This window comes from Peromyscus californicus, unplaced genomic scaffold (assembly GCF_007827085.1).
Source record: "Peromyscus californicus insignis strain IS unplaced genomic scaffold, ASM782708v3 Scaffold_11__1_contigs__length_118956290, whole genome shotgun sequence".
NCBI lineage: Eukaryota > Metazoa > Chordata > Mammalia > Rodentia > Cricetidae > Peromyscus > Peromyscus californicus.
In genome coordinates this window covers 102,626,852-102,646,546 of record NW_026294402.1, presented here as the reverse complement: position 1 = coordinate 102,646,546, position 19,695 = coordinate 102,626,852, and the positions used below count along the sequence as shown (strand labels likewise).

Here is a 19,695-nt window from a genome sequence, read left to right as displayed (position 1 = left end):
CCAAGGGTTTTTTTTGAGACAGGGTTTCTCTGTGTAGTTTTTGGTGCCTGTCCTGGAACTCACTCTGTAGCCCAGGTTGGCCTTGAACTCACAGAGATCCTCCTGCCTCTGCCTCCCAAATGCTGGGATTAAAGGCATGCGCCACCACCACCCAGCTTAGGTTCTTTTTTTTTTTTTTTTTTTTGTGACAATGAGACACGTCTCCTCTTGGCAGCACCAATCTACTTCATAGAAGATGATGGGCATCAAAGAAACTCCACATGGATTTACTTTCTTTGTGGTAAAAGTTAGCCACTGGGCAAGAAACTACCCTTGCCTTGACTATTGACAGTATGCTGTCCTTTATAGTTGTAGTTATAGTTTTCCTTGTTACCAGATTCAGAAAAGAATTTCACTAAAGAAGTGTAAATGTATAGGGTTGAGAGACATTAAAAGACAGCTGTGTAATGCAAGTTAGAATAGAAAGTGAATTAGGTACAACTTTTGAACTCACCAAAATAGGATATATAATGGAGTACTTTCTCTGAGTTTGTCAAATGTTTATGGACTAGATATTGTTTGTGTATTTATTGCCTATATATATTGTATATAGGCATTTTACTTATTGTATATAGTTTTTCTTATATTAGTTAAAATGTTGGTTTTTTATTTTAGACAAAAAAAGGGGCGGATGTGATAAGATAATATCTTCCCTCTGCATTAATATTCCTGTAGAAGAATGTGTAGATGGTAAAATAACCAGAACACAATCAAGCTCTGGATCCAAATGATCCACATCTGTGAGCCACCACTGCCTGGCTCTGTTACTCTTTTAGATTGGTTCTATGTTGTGTAGCCCAGGGTGGCCTTGAACTCCTGATTTCCCTGCTTTCTCCTCCCAAGTGCTGGGATTAAAGGTATGTGCCACTACTGCCCGGTATATGGTTAACTAGTGGCTAGCTCTGCCCTCTGATCTCCAGGCAAGCTTTATTTATCAGAACACAAACAATATATCATATATATCTCTTAAGAGCACAGTAATTTAAACTTAAAGCATAACTTATGACCTCACCATACCTTTAATTCTAGCACTTAGAGGCAGGGGTAGGCAGATCTCTAAGAGGTCAAGGCCAGCCAGTCTACATAGTGAGTTCCAGGATAGCCAGAGCTACATAGTGAAACCCTGTTTCAGAAACAAACAAAACAACAACAACAAAAACCCAAACAAAACAAAATAAAAAACCCTCTTTGAGTTAGGAAGGATATGGTGGAATATTCCTATAATGCCAGCACTCTAGAGACTGTGGCAGCAGGATTGTCTTGAGTTTCAGGCCAGATCAGGCTACACAGCAAGACCTTTTTAAAAAGACTTATTATTTACTTTATGTTGCTGTGTGTGGGCGTTTTGCCAATGTATGGTGCATGTATGTCTGTATCATGTGCGTGCCTGGTTCCTACTGAGTTCAGAAGAGAGCATCAGATCTTCTGGAACTGGAAATGCATGCTTGTGAGCCACCATGTGGGTGCTGAGAACTCAACCTGTGTCCTCTGCTAGAGCAATCCACGTTTTTAACCTCTGGGCCACTTCTCCATCTCTAAAACCACCTTGTTTTTTAAACAAACAAAGCTGGGAGAGATGGCCAAGTCGGTCAAGTGCTTGCCACACAGGTATGAAGACCCGTGTGTGGTCTCGCAACACTCTGGGAAAGTGTTGGGCATGGCAGCACCCCTCTGTGGTCCCAGTGCTGCAGTGGAGACCAGAGGTCTCTGGAGCTTGCTGGCCAGCCAGTCTAGCTAAACTGGTGAATTCCAGGGACAGTGAGAGACCCTGTCTCAAAAAATAAGGCGGAGGATCTTGAGGGACAGCTCTGTGGTTAAGAGCACTGACTGTTTTAGAGGTGGATTCTATCCACAGCCCACCACATGATGGCTAACAACTGTCTATAACTCCAGTTCCAGAGGACTGATACCCTTCTTCTGGCCTCTACAGGCACCAGACACAGACATACATACAGGCAAATTACCCCCACACACATAAAATAATAATAAAAAATAAGGTGAAGAGAAACTGAGGAAGACACCTGAAAGTTGATCTCTGGCTTCCATATCTACATATATACAATACCCCCCTCAAAGGAGCATGGTTGTGCATGACAGTGATCCCAGTATTTGGGAGGTAGGGGTAGAAGATCAGGAGCTTTGGGTACATAGTGAATTAGAAGTCAGCCTGTGTTATGAGAGACCTTGTCTTTTTTTTTTTTTTTTTTTTTTTTTTTTGGTTTCTCGAGACAGGGTTTCTCTGTGTAGCTTTGTGCCTTTCCTGGAACTCACTTGGTAGCCCAGGCTGGCCTCGAACTCACAGAGATCCACCTGGCTCTGCCTCCCGAGTGCTGGGATTAAAGGCGTGCGCCACCACTGCCCGGCGTCTTTTTTTTTTTTTTTTTTAATATGCATTGCATTGGTGTTTTGCCTGTATGTATGTCTGTCTGTATGAGGATGTTGGATCTCCTGGAAGTGGAGTTACAGTTTTGAGCTGACATGTGGATGCTGGAAATGGAATCTGAGTCCTCTGAAAGAACAGCCAGTGATCTTTCTGCTGATCTATCTCTACAGCACCCTACCCCTCTTTTTTTTTTTTTTTTTTTTTTTTTTTTGAGACAAGGTCTCTTTATGTAATCTTGGTTGTCTTGGAACCTGCTTTATAGACCAAGCAGGTCTCAAACACCATGAGAGAATGTTTGTGCGTGTGTAATTTATTTATTTTGAGACAGGGTTTCTCTGTGTAGCCCTGGCTGTCCTGGAACTCAGTCTGTAGAACAAGCTAGCCTAGAACTCAGAGATCCATCTGCCTCTGCATTCTAAACGGTGAGATTAAAAGCATGCAGTACTGGCTGCATGCCCTGCTTTTTTTTTTCCAGAGCTGAGGACCGAACCCAGGGCCACTGAGCTAAATCCCCAACCCCAGCCCTGCTTTTTTAAATCAGCATTTATTGATTTTTTTTCTTTTTAGGTTTATTTATTATGTATACAGTGTTCTGTCTGCATGTATGCCTGCAGGTCAGTAGAGGGCACCAGATCTTCTTATAAATGGTTGTGACCCACCGTGTGGTTGCTGAGAATTAGACTCAGGACCTCTGGAAGAGCAGCCAGTGCTCTTAACCTCTGGGCCATCTCTTGTTCCCTGATTTTTTATTTTATTTTATTTTATTTTTTTTGGTTTTTCGAGACAGGGTTTCTCTGTGTAGCTTTGTGCCTCTCCTGGAACTCACTTGGTAGCCCAGACTGGCCTCGAACTCACAGAGATCCGCCTGGCTCTGCCTCCCGAGTGCTGGGATTAAAGGCGTGCGCCACCACCGCCCGGCCCTGATTTTTTTTTATTGAAGGTTTGCTTTTATTTTATATGTATGGGTGTTTTGTCTGTGTGTATGTTTATGCACCACACATGTACAGTCCCCCTTAGAGGCCAGAAGAGGTCACGGGATCCCTTGGAACTGGAGGAACAGAGGGTTGTGAGCCATCATGTGATTCTGGGAATTGAACCTTTGCAAGAGCTGCCAGTGCTCTTAATTCTTGAGCTGTCTTTCCAGCCCTCCTTTGATCTTATAGTATTGAATTTAGGTTACAATATCAGGTTATATTCAACAGGGCCATACAGACATTGAAAGGAAAAGTATTGGCTCTGGACCCCAAGACTAAGTTCTCAGCACAAAGGAGATTTATTTTCTCAAGAGTGACAGAGGGCAGAAAATAAGAGACAAAGACAGGAAGGAGATAGAGGATGAGGGAGAAGGGATATTTGTCCCAAAGGACAAAGGACTGCCTCTGGATAGAGAGGAGACAGACGTGGAACTTAGGAAAATGGTAGTTTATAAAGGTACAAGGGGAAACCCCATGTTAGGATGAGGTGTTTAGTTTTAATTGGGCACGTTAATTAGGTGAGCCAAAGGGCTTTTGATTGCTGGACTTTAATACTTTGATAGCTGGACTTTGGTAATCAGCCTCAGGAGGAGGAAGTAGCTAAATAAGGGAATAGACCTTGGTGGCTAGCTTTCGGAATGTAATCTAATGGTTTTGAGCAAGGCAGAGGGGATGGAAGAAGGGCAAGGCCTGCCAGAGCCATGCCCGCCAAGCTCGACTAGCCAGAATCCCTTCAATCACGACACCAGGTGGCTGGGACCAGCAAGCCTCTCACAATGTAGACAATCTACCTCTGAACTTGGAGTCAGCTGTTGTAAGATCGTTAGTTGGAAGATTCTGGAAGAAGCTGTGAATCAGGTTATTTTGTCTTGTTTTCCCTTAAAATTACCATGTGCAGTTTCTGTGTCGAGTCACGCGTGGCTACATTTATGACCCAGAGCTAGCAAGGCCCTATGGAAGCCGGTTGTATTTTCTTTTATGGGTTGAGCTATTGAACCCTTGGCAGGGATGTCTGCCTGGAGTTTTTGACATGGAATATCAGAAGTCTATCAGAAGGTAAAAGACGACAAGCCTTTGGGTCCTACTGCTTCTTCAACTCAAGCGCTTTTGAACTTATTCTCTGGTGTCAGGTGGAAGGGTCTTCCGTACCTGAATGGCCAGCAGCCCTTTGCCTTATCGGATTAAGTCGGAAAAGATCCTCTCCCGTTTTCTGCACACGCACTGTCAATCAAGTCTCTCTCCACAGGGCCAGGGCCAGGGCCATCCGCGAGCACCCATCAGCGACTAAACCTCGGGATGTCATGTCAAACCCTGTACACCTTGCACATTTACGAGGATAGCACCAGAGAACAAGCAGTCGCGCCACGGAGGCCAAACAATAACTCCCAGCAGGCCCCACGGGCGAGAACGCGTACCTTCTCATTGGGCAGAGGCTAGCAGCGTGCCTTTCCATTGGGCAGCGGCTCCACCAGCCGACAAAGCCCCTGCGCGCGGGGCACGGCGGGAGTGGAGGCCGCGGGATTTGCGGCCGTACTTCATCTCCCGGCGGGCCCAGCGCCGAAGGCGGTGGCGCGACGCCTTTGTGGAAGCCGGAGCCCACCGGGAGGAAGTTCCGGTCTCCGCGACGCTGGGTCCGTGGCGGCCGCTGAGGAGGAGGAGCGGGTCGCGGGGGCTGCGCTGCTTTGGTAAGGGCCCAGGACAGGAGAGAGGGCGTGCCCGAGCCGCTGGGACGGGGTTAGCTGTCCGGGCGGCTCTGGTAATCGTGGGCCCGCGCGGCCTAGAAGCCGTGACTTCGAAGACACGGGGCGGCCGCGGCCTCGCTCGCGAAGACAGCCTAGCAGCGGTGTGCGGAGGGAGGCTCCGCTCGCGGCCGGAACGCCCCGGAACGGTCGCGGGCCCGGGGCGGGGCCCGAGGCGGCGGTAGAATTACCGGTCCCACCGCGGAGCGGCCAGCTGTGGGGCGAGGGACCGGCGCGCGGTAGCCGCTTCGGCGCTCCGTTCTGTGGACCTGCAGGCTGGCTTCTTTCTTTTTCTTTTCCGTTGTGTTTGTGATCCAGTTCTGAGACATCACTACATACGGAGTTCTTGTGCCCTGCAAGTAACCTTGGCCGCCCACCTAGACGCCCAGACAGGAAGGTGCGAGAGCTCAGAACCTGGCCCACGGGCCCGTAGAACCGGGAGGCGGGCGAGGGTGACTGGTGGGTTCTGCACCCGTTGGGCGAATGTAGGAGGAGAGTGGTATTTCCACATATTCGTGCTTTAGATTCCTTTTGGCGTTGTAAATAATGTGTTTTTCTTTTAACTTTATAATTGACGTTGAGCTAATGGATTCAAGTGTGGGACTGCATTTCTTAATAAAAAGAAAAGGCTTGATTTGTAGAGCACATAAACTGGGGGTAGTTTGTTTTGTTTTGCACATTCTAGGCTTGCTTATTAAGTTCAGACTTTCGGACTAATTGGATATGAGGGAAGGAGTTGAGTAGTTTTTGTTTTTCTCCCTTCTGATCAAGTCAGTTTCTGAACTCTGGATTGTGCCTCAGCTTTGTTAGTTTCCAACTTCCTGTTGATTAAATATGCCACAGTTGTCAACCATGTGCGGATCAAAGGGAAAGGTGTCAAGGCGAATAACAGTTAATGACAATGTGGAAAGTAACTAGCGCTACATTACCATCTTGAGGAAACATAACAAGGTGAATCTAATGCCTGGTGGAACAAGCATACTTGTAATTCTGGCATTTAGGAGGATGAGGAAGGAGAATGTCAGGTTTGAGGCCATCCTAAACTGCATTGAGACGCTTAAAAAATTGAATTTTAACTCTTTAACTAGTACACTTTTGTAAATAAATACTTTATGTAAACAAACACTTATCTATGTATAAAATCTATAGGGTTGTATATAGTATATGTAATCTATACATAAAATCTCTGGGATAGGTAGGACTCAGTTCTGAGCAGGCATAACACCCTTGCTGGTCATTGAATCCAGGGCTTTCTTTACACTTGCTAGGCAAGTTCTCTACCACTGAGCTGCAAATAGCCCCAGCCTCCTTACAGAAGTTTGTTACCGGGCTTGAGTTTATTTTTCTTACCTTGAGAATCCTAGCTTTTTGTATTTTTTTGGTTGTGAGACTAGCCTTTAACGTCTGAGCCATCTCTCCAGCCTAGGTTTTTGTAGCCCTTCACATAAGGAAGAATTTAAATTCGTAATCTTTCCATTTGTACTTTCCAGATACTACAATTGGCTACAGTCATTCACAGTTATGGGGATCTTATTAAATAAATGTACTTTAGGCTAAAGTGTTCTGCCGCTGTACTATATACCCAGCCCTTAAAGGTATTCTTTTTTTTTTTTTTTTGGTTTTTCGAGACAGGGTTTCTCTGTGTAGCTTTGGAGCCTGTCCTGGATCTCATTCTGTAGCCCAGGCTGGCCTCGAACTCACAGAGATCTGCCTGGCTCTGCCTCCTGAGTGCTGGGATTAAAGACATGGGCCACCACTGCCCGGCAAAGGTATTCTTCAAACAGAAATCTGTCACCATGCTTAGATGTAAAAACTGATGTTAATGACTTGATTCAGAATCAGGGTTACATAGATAAACTATTGAAAAGTTTTTATTTATTCATTTACATATTTGAGACAGGGTCTCGCTATGCAGCCCTGACTGGCCTGGAACTGGGCTAGTCATGAACTTACAGAGATTTTCCTGCCTCTGTATCTAGAGTGGTAGGATTAAAGGTGTGTGTCTACAAGCCTGGTCTGAGTGCCTTTTATAACAATTCTGTCATGATGTGAAACCCAGTATAATAGAGTTGATAACTGGTAGAGTTTCAGAAATCAGACATTGAATCCCTGTACCCTTCACTGACCCGTTGACATTGGACAAATTGTTTAAATAACTTTCCCAAGCTTCAGTTCTTCTTTTGGAATAAGGTTAATGAATACAGTCATCTCATGTAGGGTGGTTGTTGTTTTGGTGAGATAGATTCTTTATTGTCACCATGCCCATTATGTGTCACTGTGCTCAGCTTCTGATACTAGAAATTGAACTCACAACTTTGTGAATTTTAGGCAAGTGCTCTCCCATTGAGCTATGTTCCCAGCCCCAGATCTGTTATGTAATACATGTAATGCCCTTAGGACAATATCTAGTATGCAGAAAGTGTTCACTAAATATTAGCCATTACTATTGCTTTTTTCTTTTCCTTTGAGATAATAATTTTACTCATGTAGCCCAGGCTAGTGCAAACTTTAGTTCTGCCTCAGTCTCTGAGATTGGACAACTTGTTGGTTCTTTGATCCTACTATGGGGGTTGTGAGAATCAAACTCAGGTTGTTAAGCCTGGCAGCAAGTTACCTACTGAGCCATTTCACCAGCCCCCACCTTCTTTTTTGAGACAAGGTCTCTTTCTGGGACCTATGGCTTGCTAATTGGGCTAGGCTGCAGCCATTGAATCCCTAAGATTCTCCCGTCTCCACTTCTCCAGTGCTGAAATTACAAGCATGAACTATCACTCCCACCTTTTTATTGTTGATGCTGAGTATTAAACTTAACTTTTTATGTTTGCTCAGCAAACTGAGCTTTTTCCCTAGCAGCCCCCTTCCCACCACCCTCTTTGAGACAGAGGCTCGCTATGGCTCCCTGGCTGGCTTAGAACTCACAAAAGACCTACCTTCCTCTGTGTCCCAGTGCTGGGATTTAAAGTCTGTGCCACCAAGCCTGGCATCTTCCCTTTTTTTGAGATACAGTTTCATGTAGCCCAGACTGTCCTGGAGTTCCTACTACTGAAGCCTCCTCTACTTACAGAGTACTGAGGTTATAGGGTATGTCACCTCATGCTACATTGTACTTTTATGTCTTAAAATTATACTAAATGTACACTTTTATATACATTGTAACAAAAATTTACCTTTTAATCTATTTTAAAGTATACAGTTCAGATGACATTAGTTACAGCCACAAAGTATTGCAACCAACAATGGCTGTTGCTAAAACTTTTCACCTTATCTATCAGAAACTGTGTAACCATTAAGCAAGTAACTCTCCATGTAGCCCTTGATAACTTTTACTCTACTTTCTTTATGAATTTGTGTTTCAAGTGTAAATGAAATGATACAATGTGGTCTTTTTTGTGTTTGGCCTGTTTGGCTTGGTATAATGGTTTTAAAGTTGATTGATAGGATAATATATCAGAATTTTATTCCTTGTCTGATTAAATAGTATTCCATTCTTTGTATAGAGGACCTAAAAACGGATTAATTTTATTGTTTTTCAACTTTTGTATGTAAGTATGCATGTGGGTATGTGCAAGTGAGTGTAGATGCTTATGGAGGCCACAGGCATGGAGCCCCATGGAGCTGGAATTACAGGCAGTTGTGAGTCACCTGATGTGGATGCTGGTCCTCTGCAAGAGTAGTACTCTTAACCAGTGAGCCATTTCTCTAGCCCTTAGAATACATTAAAAAAAAAAAAATCCAATCATTTATTTTAGTTGTTGTTTTTGAGACAGGGTTTCTCTGTAGCTAGCCCTAGCCACCCTGGAATGGACGTTCCAGGTTGTCCTTGAACTCAGAGATCCTCCTGCCTCTGCTTTTCCGTCATTTTTTTTTTTTCCGGTTTTTCAAGACAGGGTTTCTTTGTGTAACAGCCCTAGCTGTCCTGGAACTTGCTTTGTAGACCAGACTTGGCCTTGAATTCACATGATCTGTCTGCCTGTGCCTCCCAAGTGTTGGGATTTAAGGCATGTGCCACCACACCCAACCCCCAATCATCTGTTTTAATACTTGGCTGTAGTAAATAATGCTGTGAACGTCGATGTACAAATACCTTTGATACCTAGTTTTTTCAGTTGTTTTTGCATTGTTCTGTCAAACCATACCTCAGGTTTTACGGATTCCATGCTAGGCAAGCATCCCACTACTAAACTAACCCCCCCCCCCCATTCTTGCTCTATTTTTAATAACCTTTTTCTTTAAAAAATAGTAATAATTAGATATTTTTAATTTAATATTTTAAGTAATTAAATAATAATAATATTGGTGTTTGAAACAAGATTATCACTCTGTAGCTCATACTGTCCTGAAACTAACTTACTATTGTAGCCCTGACTATAGAGACCATATATAATAATATATATTATTTTTTATTTTTGAAATATGGTCTCATGTAGTAGCCTGATCCTTGAAGTCACTATGTAGGCATAACTCCTGACTTCTTAGTTCCCAAGTGCTGGGATTCTACGTGATATACACCTCTTATGGCATGGTGATACACAACTGTAATCCCAGCACTTGGGAGGCAGAGGTAAGAGGATTGCTGTAAGCTTAAAGAGGGCCTGGTTTACATTATATAGATGATCCAGACTCAAAACAAAAACCATATGATCCAGCAATTCTACTTATAGGTGTACCCAAAGGGATTGGAAGCATAATCTCGAACAGGTATTTGTATCCATGCTCATACAGCAATATTCATAATAGCTAAAATAAAGCAATCCAAGAGCTAATTGATAGATGAATGGATAAGCAAATACTGTCTTTATATGTTTATACTTTAGAATATTATGTAACCTTAAAAAGGAAGATAAGAATCTCGTAATCCCGGCCTTTCTAAGCTTGTGGGCCAGCTAGCCTTATGTATGCAGCAGCAACCAATAAAGAGACTTGTTTCAAAGGAGATGGACAGTGAGGTTGTCTTCTGATGTCCACAAGCTTGCCAAGGCACACATATACCTGTTCTTAAATGAATATATGTACATCATACACATTCATGTGCAATACATATGAAGATAATATTTTTACAATTTTTGTTTATTATTTAAATTTATGTATATGGGTGTTTGGCTGGCATGTATGTCTGTGTACCATGTGTGTGCCTGGTGCCCTAGGAGACCAGAAGAGGGTGTTGGATCCCTGGGACTGGATTTAAAGAAATGTGTCTTGAGAATTGAACCCAGGTCCTCTCGAAGAGCAGCAAGTGCTCTTAACCACTGAACCATCTCTTCAGATCAAAGATAAGATTTTTCTATGTGTCTTAAAAATTTTTTAGTTTTATTTTGTGTGTATGAGTGTTTGCCTTCCAATATGTGTATGTATCATACGTGCCTAGTACTTGTAGAGATTAAAAGAGTGTGTCAGACCCCCGCCCCCAACAACTGAAGTTGCAGACCGTTGTGAACTGCCATGTGAGTGTGAGGAACCAGACACAGATTCTCTGCAAGAGAAGCAAGTGCTCTTAACCACTGAGCTCTAGTCCCAAGGTAAGATGTTTTTAAAGTGGGAGCTAGAGAGATGGCACAGTGCTTAAAAGCACTCATTGCTCTTCCAGAGGATCCAAGTTTGATTCCCAGTACTCACATCAGGCAGTTTATAACCAGCCAGTGCTCTTAACCAGTCTCTCTAGCCTTTCCCTACCCCAATTTTTTTTTTAAAGGATGGTCACTTTGATATGTTACAGAATGGCTATATTTTGAAGATGCTATGATAAGTGAAGTCAGTCATAAGAAAAGTACTGTATGATTTCAGTTGCTGAGGAACTCAGTAGTCAAAAGTGGTGGAGCATGCCTTTAGTCCTAGCACTCTAGGCAGAAGCAGGTGAATCTCTGAGTTCAAGGCCATCTTGGTCTAGTTCCAGGTGAGTTCCTGGACAGCTAGGGCTACACAGAGAAACCCTGTCTTGAAAACAAAAACAGAACCATAAATCATATGGAAAATAGAATAGTGGTTGCCAGGAGAGGGGTAAGAGAATAATAGGAAATTACTGTTTAATCCATAGTTTTACAAGATTAAAAGAGGTAAGGAAATGGTTGGTCCTGATGGTTGTACAACTTTATAAATGTATTTAATGCCACTGGATTGAACTGTATACTTAAAAATAATTAAAATGATAGATTATCATGCATATTTTACCACAATTAAAAAAAAAAACAAACCGCCAGGCATTGGTGGCGCACGCCTTTAATTTCAGCACTCGGGAGGCAGAGCTAGGAGGATCTCTGTGAGTTTGGGGCCAGCCTGGACTACAGAGTGAGTGCCAGGAAAGGCACACAGCTACGCAGAGAAACCCTGTCTCAAAAAACAAACAAAAAAAAGAACAAAACAACAAAACAAAAAAACCAAGAGAGGCTAAGGATGTTGGTTTGGTGCTTGCCTAATATGCAGAAAGTCTTGGGTTTGAACCCCAATTCATAATAAAACCAGATGTGATAGTGAACATTTGTAATCCCAGCATTCAGGAGGGTGAAGTGGGAGGATCAGAAGTTTAAGGCCAGCTTGGGCTACATATGGAAGACTCTATTAAAGAAACAAACATTAGGGGTTGGGGATTTAGGGACTGGAGAGACAGACAGTTCAGTGTTAAGAAAATGTCTACTGTTTTGCAGAGGATCTGAGTTCAGTTCCCCACACACAAAACCTGTATAACTCCAACTCCAGGGAGATCCAATGCCTCTGTCTTCCATGGGCATCTGTACTTAGCTCCTGGGTGCTGGAATTAAATTTTATTTATTTTAGGCAAGGTCTTAGGTAGCCTAGTCTGGCCTCAAACCCTATGTAGCCAAGGATGACCATGAACTCATTTTTGGGGTTTTTTGTTTGTTTGTTTTGTTTTTCAAGACAGGGTTTCCCTGTGCAGTTCTGGTTGTCCTGGAACTCACTCTAGACCAGTTTGACTTCCAACTCAGAGGTCCATCTGCCTCTGCCTCCTGAGTGCTGAGATTAAAGGTGTGTGTCACCACCAACTAGCATGAACTCATTTTTTTAAAAAATTATCTCGTTTTATGTGTGTGAATATTTTGCTTGAATGTATATGTATACCCTGTGTGTGCCTGGTGAGAAGGTCCGAAGAAAGCATTGGATCCTTTAGAACTGGAGTTGTAGATGGTTATGGGGCACTATGTGGGTAATTGAACTCAGGTTCTCTGCAAGAGCAACAAGGTCTCTTAACTGCTGAGTCAAGTATTCACCCTGGTCTTGGATTCTTCGTCTTCTTGTTTCTAACTCTCAAGTACTAGGATTATAGCCACCATACTTGGACTTCTTGTTGCTGTTTCTTTTTGACACAGAATCTTACTGTGTAGCCCTAGCTGGCTCCAATTTATGGTAGCCCCCCTTGCCTCTCTTTCTCATGGGTGTTGGGATTACAGGTATGAGCCATCATGTACTGGTTAACCCAGAAACCAGACTGGATTCTGGGGAATTTGGTTACTAAACTAAAACCAAGGAACTGAAAGAAGGACATGTCTACAAATGTAGTTTGTATCTTAATGTAGAGGCTTGCCCTCTCTCCGAACTAGCTGAGCCATTTCCAGTGTGAAACTTACTTCCTTTTTTACTTGAACTTTCACAGCTCTCATTTCAATATTTATACTACTAGCTCCAGGATCTCCACTACAGTTATTTCGAATAGGCATGTGTTGTTGTCTTCAACAGGTAGCTACAGGTAGCTGGACGGTGGTGGCGCACGCCTTTAATCCCAGCACTCGGGAGGCAGAGGCAGGCGGATCTTTGTGAGTTTGAGGCCAGCCTGGGCTACAGAGCAAGATCCAGGAAAGGCGCAAAGCTACACAGAGAAACCCTGTCTCGAAAAACCAAAAAAAAAAAAAAAAAAAAAAAATCACTACAGGGCCCTTCTACTTTTTTTTTTTTAAGATTTATTTATTATGTATACAATGTTCTGCCTGCATGTATGTCTACAGGCCAGAAGAGGGTACCAGATCTCATTAGGTGGTTGTGAGCCAACATGTGGTTGTTGGGAATTGAACTCAGGACCTATGGAAGAGCAGTCAGTGCTCTTAACCTCTGAGCCATCTCTCCAGCCCCGGCCCTTCTATTCTTTACAACATGTAGAATGTGATGAATGTGGGGTGTGGTGTGTAAGATAGACTAGTATTTGTATCTTAAGGGTATAATGGTTTAGTACTGTTTATTTTTAGAACTAGTTGATATAGTAGGTAACTTAATGACTCCTTAGTATATTCTGACCTTTATGTATGTTGTCATGCTGTTCATGCATCAACATGCAGGCTCCATTTACACTTTGGTAATAGGGGTTGGAGAGATGGCTCAGTGGTTAAGATTACTTGTTGCTTTTCCAGAGGACCAGGCTTGGTTCCCAGTACCCACATGGTGTCTTCAGGGATTCTGGTGCCTCTTTTGGTCTCATGCACAGCATGCACATGGAGCGTATATATACATGCAGACAAATACTCATACACATAAAAAATAAAAATATTTTAAACTTTGATAATAGTTTGAAATTATTTTGGATCTAGGAGTTATATTTTTTATGACGAGTGTCCTGTTCTTATTCTTAAAATTTAAAGTGTGTATGTCTGTGTGTGTGCATACATGCCATGATGTTTGTGAGGAGATCAGAGTACAACTTGTGGAATCTATTCTCTCCTATCTTATGGGTACCAGGGGTTGAACTCAGGCCATCAGGCTGGCAACAAGCAACATTACCTAGACTTACCTTACTGTCCCTTAGGAATTGTATTTACTTTGGTTACTAAACTACATTTCTTTCTATTTGTTTGTTTGTTTGTTTGTTTTGGTTTTTCACTGCTTAGCCCCAGCTGTCCTGGAACTCACTCTTTAGACCAGGCTGGCCTCAAACTCACAGAGATCCTCCTGTGTCTACCTCCCGAATGCTGAGATTAAAGGCATGCACCACCACTGCCTGGCTAATTCATTTATTTTTATGTACATTGATGCTTTATCTGCATATATGTCTGTGTGAGGTGTCAGGTCCCCTGGAACTGGGCTCACAGATAGTTGTGAGCTGCCATGTGGGTGCTGGGAATTGAATCCAGGTCCTCTGGAAGAGCAGCCAGTGCTCTTAACTGCTGAGCCATCTCTCCAGCCCCCTATCTTTTATTTTTGTGAGATAATCACATGTAACCTAGGCTAGTCTTGAATTCAGTATGTAATGAGGCTGACTTTGAATTTATTGGAATAGTCCTGCCTCTTTCCCAAGTGTTGAGATTAGAGGCCTGAGCTATCAGCCTGGCTTCTCTGTCTTAAAAAATATAAATAAATAAATTAAATTAAATAATTAAAATTAAAAATTTATTTCTTCTTTTGGTGCTAGGAATTGAATGATGAACTTAATGCATCATAGGCATGTGATCTGCTCAGCTGCATTTTCAGCCCTCTCTGGAAATCCTGTGGTTCATATGTTGGTCTACTTGATGCTCCTTCATTTGTCTTTATCCTTCATTCATTCATTTGAATTCATTCTTTTCCTTTCTGCTTCTGTGAGTTGATAATTTTATACTGTCCTGTCTTCAAGTTTTATCATCCTTTCTTCTGCTTGCTCAATCAACTCTATTGTTGAAATCTATGTTGAGCTTTTTTGTTATATAAGCAGTGTACTTTTCCACTCCAGAATTTGTTTTCCACTTCTCTGTACAGTTTTTCTTTATTAATATGCTTATTTTGATTATCTTTTTTTGCACTTATTTATTTATTTATTTATTTAGTGTATGTGTAGCAGGGAGAGGAAGTGTATAGAGGTCAGGGGACAACTTTGTGGAATCTGTTCTCCTCTTCAACCTTTTTGTGGGTTCCAGAAATAGAACCCATGGGGATCATCAGGTTTGTGTGGCAAATACCTTTACCACCAAATGAATCATCTTGACATTCAAACTTGGTAGAGAAGTTCTTACTTTATAAATAATAGACAAGGACAGCTACATATTAACTTTAAGGAAATGTAAGTAATTTCAACAAACTACTTTCTTTTTATTTTATTTCTTTTGAGACAGGGTCCTACTTTATATTCCTGGCTGGCTTGGAACTTGTTGTGTATACCAGGCTAACCTCAAATTACAGAGATCCACCTACTTTTCCTTCCTGAGTACTGGGTTTCTTTTGTTTTGAGACAGGGTCTCTATTTATGTAGCTTTGGCTGTTGTAGATCTCACTGTGTAGACCAGGCTGTCTTCAAGAGATCCATGTGCCTCTTGCCTTTTGAGATTACAGGCGTGCTATATTACCATTCTTGGCCTTTTTGTTTGTTTTTATTATTATTTTTTAATTTATTTTTTTAAGGATGGTTCCATATAGTCCAGTCTGGCCTTGAATTCAGTATGTGGCTGAGGAGAATTTTTAACTTTAAAAAATTTTTGATTTTGTGTGTGTATACACATGTGTGTGTGCTATAGTATGTGTGTGGAGCTCAGAGGAATACTTGCTGCAGTTGGTTTTCTTCTACCATGTGGCTCCCCAGAATCAAAATTGGGTTATTAGGTTTGGTGTCAAGCACTTTACCTGAGCCATCTATCTGGCTCAACTTTGATCTCTTGTGCCTCCTGCCTCCATTTCCCAAGGCTAAGTAAGTTTACAGGTATTATGCTACCTTGCTGGCCACACACACACACACACACACACACACACACACACACACACACACACACACACACACACCCGCTTGGAGAAAATATCCATATGTTGTCTAGGCTGGCTTTGTGAACTACTAGCAGTCTTCCTTTCTCAGTTTCCTGAGTTGCTGGGATTACAGATGTGTGCCACTGCATGCAGCTTTAAACTGTTTTCTTTCTTTTTTGGTGGAAGTGGGGGGAGCCCAGGCTGGCCTTGGACCTGTCATGTAGCCTAGGATTACCTTGAACTCTTTATTCTACTTCCTCTGCCTATTTCTGAGATTATAGGTGTTTATCACAGTACCAAGTTTTAAACTATTTTCTTTCTTTTTTGGGGGGTTGTTGGTGGTGTTATTTAAGACAGGATTTCTCTGTGTAGCCCTGGCTATCCTGGAACTTACTCTATAGACCAGGCTGGCCTCAAACTCCATCCGCCTGCCTCTGTGTCTGGAGTGCTGGGATTAAAGGTGTGCGCCACCACCGCCTGGCTTGAACTATTTTCTAAAGAGACTTCCTCTACTGCCAGAGATCTTTGAATAGTCTCCTAGTCAGTCCTCCTGAAACAGTTATTCTTACTTTGTGAAGAGAGCCACCTTTTTCTATATTTACTTGAATTTTTACCTTAATATATTTTACAGTAATAGGTCCTTCTTGGTGTTTTAGGGTTTTTTTGTTTGTTTGTTTGGTTGGTTGGTTGGTTGTTGCTCCCTTTCTTATTTTTTTTTTTCTTTTTTGAGTTTGAAACAAGGTCTCTATTATGTATGGCTATTCTGGAGATTGATGTGTAGATCAGTCTAGCCTCTGCCTCCACCACATCTGGCTTTTCTGCTTTTTGAAAGATTCTTGACCTTTTGATCTCAGTGTTGAAGATGTTGACACTTTACATTTGTGTTGTGGGAATTTTAATAATGTAGAATTCTGTTGACATGAGACACGATTGCTCCTGGTAGCACCATTCTACTTCCCAGCAGATGATGGGCATCGAAGACATTCCATGTGAAGTTTGTCTTCTTCTTGGCAAAAGTGGCCTCTTGGGCAAAGAACTGCCCTTGTCTTGACTGCTGACAGTAAGCACTCTGTCCTATCTGGACGAGCAGGACACAAGGAAAAAGTGACTGCGGAACCTTGCCAAGACAGAGTAGGACAGTCTTTCAAAATTTCCTTCTTTTGAAAATGGTCTGTCAGATATTCTAGGTCTGTAGCCAATAGTGGTTGCCCCAACATTGCAGAGAAACATTGGGTGACTGTCCAGGCAGCTAGCTGTTTCTGTCATACCTTGCATGTTTCAGAAGTTGCTTGTTTGCACTTCCTACTTACTCTACTTACTCAGATAATATTATTTTCCTAGATAGTTGAAGACTAGATAGTTACAGTTACAATCCTCTTGTAGTTTAGCTAAGAGCATATCAGGTACAAGATTTAGATTCTTCAGGATAGGACAGCTGTTGTAATCTCTGTAACTCGGCAATTACCTTTGGTGTGGACATTTAGTATATGTTTCTTGCTTGATGTTGTTCTTGTTGGTTGTAGTTCCATTTTGTTTGTTATTACCTTTTCTTTCTTCTAGATAATACTTGATAATTGTTCTTATTTAGCTTTGTATTAGGTTTAGAACCTTTTTATTTAGACAAAAAGGGGAAATGTTGTAGGAATTTGATCTGCCAATGACCTTGGGGTATCTGGCCCCATAGAGACATGGTTTTTTTCTGGGTATATGACTGCGTAAAACTGAGGAGGGGGCATGCATGTGCTCTCTCTTGAAATGGTCAGAAACCTACGGCTGGTTCTTTTGCAGAACAGAGGACGACAACTGCTGTTTATTTTGTTCTGTCTCCGCGAGAGTATTTCTCCCCATTTTATGTCTTAATAAATCCATTGACACCCTTTAACAGACTCGTGGATTCACTTAACACATTCGTGTTTGGTTTTGTGCATTTTTGACTGAAGTGTCTTGTATAGATTTCTTTGCTGGAACCTTTTCCTCAGTTGTTTTATCCAAATCATCTACCTGTATGTGGTGTGGTACCTGCTTGTAAACTGCTCTGGGAATGTGGAAGCCAGAGAATTAGGAGCTAAGGTCGTCTACTACATAGGAAGTTTGAGGCCCTGCTGGGCTATGTGAGATCTTGTTCTCTAAGACCAAAAAAACTAGGTGTGGTGACTCATGCTTTAATTCAAGTGATTCAAAGGCTGAGACAGGATTCCCTTGGTTTCTAGGCTGGCCTAGGCTACATAGTAAGTTCAAGGACAGCCTAAGTTATGGTGTGAGACCATGGCCAATAAAAAAATCAAATAAACCAACAACAATAAATAACCAAAGAGAAAGCCTAGTATAGTGAGTGACTTGCTTGTAATCTTAGCACTAGGAATGTGGAGGCAGGAAGATCAGGCATTCAAGGTCATCTGTGGGTTAGTCAGTCTGAACCTAGCTTGAGTTATATTTGACTAAGCCATCTTTCCAGTGCCTGCATACTGCTTTTTATTTGTTTTGGTTTGGTTTTTGATTTTTCAAGACAGGGTCCCTCTGTGTAGCCCTGGCTGTCCTGGAACTCTCTTTGTAGACTAGGCTGGTTTTAAATTTACAGAAGTCCACCTACTTCTGCCTCCCAAGTGCTGGGATTAGAGGCATGTGCCACCACCGCCTGGTTTACATACTTCTTTTGAATGGCCTAATTTCCAAGTACTTTACTCCAGCTGTTCTTGGTTTTCTACCTATTAGCTTTTCACAGTGTACAAATAGATTGCCCCACAACAAATAATAATTAAAAATAACAACAATAATTAGCATTATTGTTACTTCTATTGCTGTTGTTGTTATTTTGAGATGGGGTCTTACCATGTTGCCCTAGCTGGTCTGGAACTAACTATATACTCCATAACTGGCCTAGAACTCAGAGATCTGCCTGCCTGAGTACTGAGATTAAAGGCACAGGCTCCTGTTTGAATTCTAAGTTGGGTGAAATAGAAACAAGCACTTTGTATCAGTCCTTCAGATACCCCTCCCCTTCCACCTGACAAGGTAGAACAAATACATAAAATCACTTGCAAATACATATGCTCTTTTCTTGGAAAGGAGCTCGGAATGGGGCTGCACTGCTTAAAGAGCAAAATTACTTCTGTGTTGAAGAAAAAGAGGGCAAGGGAAGATAAAAATACCATACAATATTCCTACTGCTTTGAAGATACTTTTTTCTTTTGCCTTTTTCCATTTTAATTATTTAGTGGGGTGGGGGGCATAGGCATTCATGTATGCATATGCTGTGGTATACAAGTGGAGCCTATAGGACAACTTTTGGGTCCTTTCTTTTCAGCCCATTTGAGTCCCAGATAGTCAAACTTGGAGGCAAATGCCCTAGTCCACTAAGCCATCTTATCTCCTCGGCCCAGTTTTTAATTGAATTTATTATTATTGTATGTGATGTATATGAATGTGGGTGTATATATCCCACATGTGTGAGTAGAGGTTAGAAGGCAACTTTGGGAGATAGTTTTCTCCTTCCACTGTAGTGTCCAGGGATGGAACTCAGGTGTTAGGCTTATGGTGAAAGTACTTTTACCCCCTGAGCCATCTTGCCACCTGCCCTTTAGTTTTTGGTTTTTTTTCTTGTGGTTACTGCTTGTTTTTTTAGATGTTTCCTTGGAGGAATAAGACCTTGAAAACTTCATGCCATCCATTTTGATGACTTGTGAATTGGTGGGTTTTTTTTTGTTTGTTTGTTTGTTTGGTTTTGTTTTTTTCAGGACAGAGTTTCTCTGTGTAACAGAGCCCTGGCTGTCCGGGAACTCACTGTGTAGACCAGGCTGACCTCAAACTCACAGAGATCTGTCTGCCTCTGCCTCCTGAGTGCTGGGATTAAAGGTGTGGGCCATCACACCTGGTGTGAATTGGGTTTTTTCTGTTTTTGTTTTTGTTTTTTTAGTTT

The 19,695-nt window shown here is 42.1% G+C and overlaps 1 protein-coding gene across 4 annotated transcripts in view; it reads left to right on the top strand.

Annotated features, from left to right (window-relative positions):
• Nucleotides 1-4,971: 4,971 nt before the first annotated feature.
• Rbm6 (RNA binding motif protein 6) overlaps nucleotides 4,972-19,695 on the top strand; it is a 129,093-nt gene continuing 114,369 nt past the window's right edge. Inside the window, exon 1 of one of the 4 annotated variants that reach the window (XM_052720263.1) lies at nucleotides 4,972-5,081. The gene's annotated coding sequence lies outside the window, so the exon portion shown is untranslated. Of the gene's footprint in view, nucleotides 5,082-5,418; nucleotides 5,533-19,695 lie in introns of those variants that run through there. The other 3 variants (XM_052720278.1, XM_052720270.1, XM_052720285.1) reach the window with 3 other exon arrangements.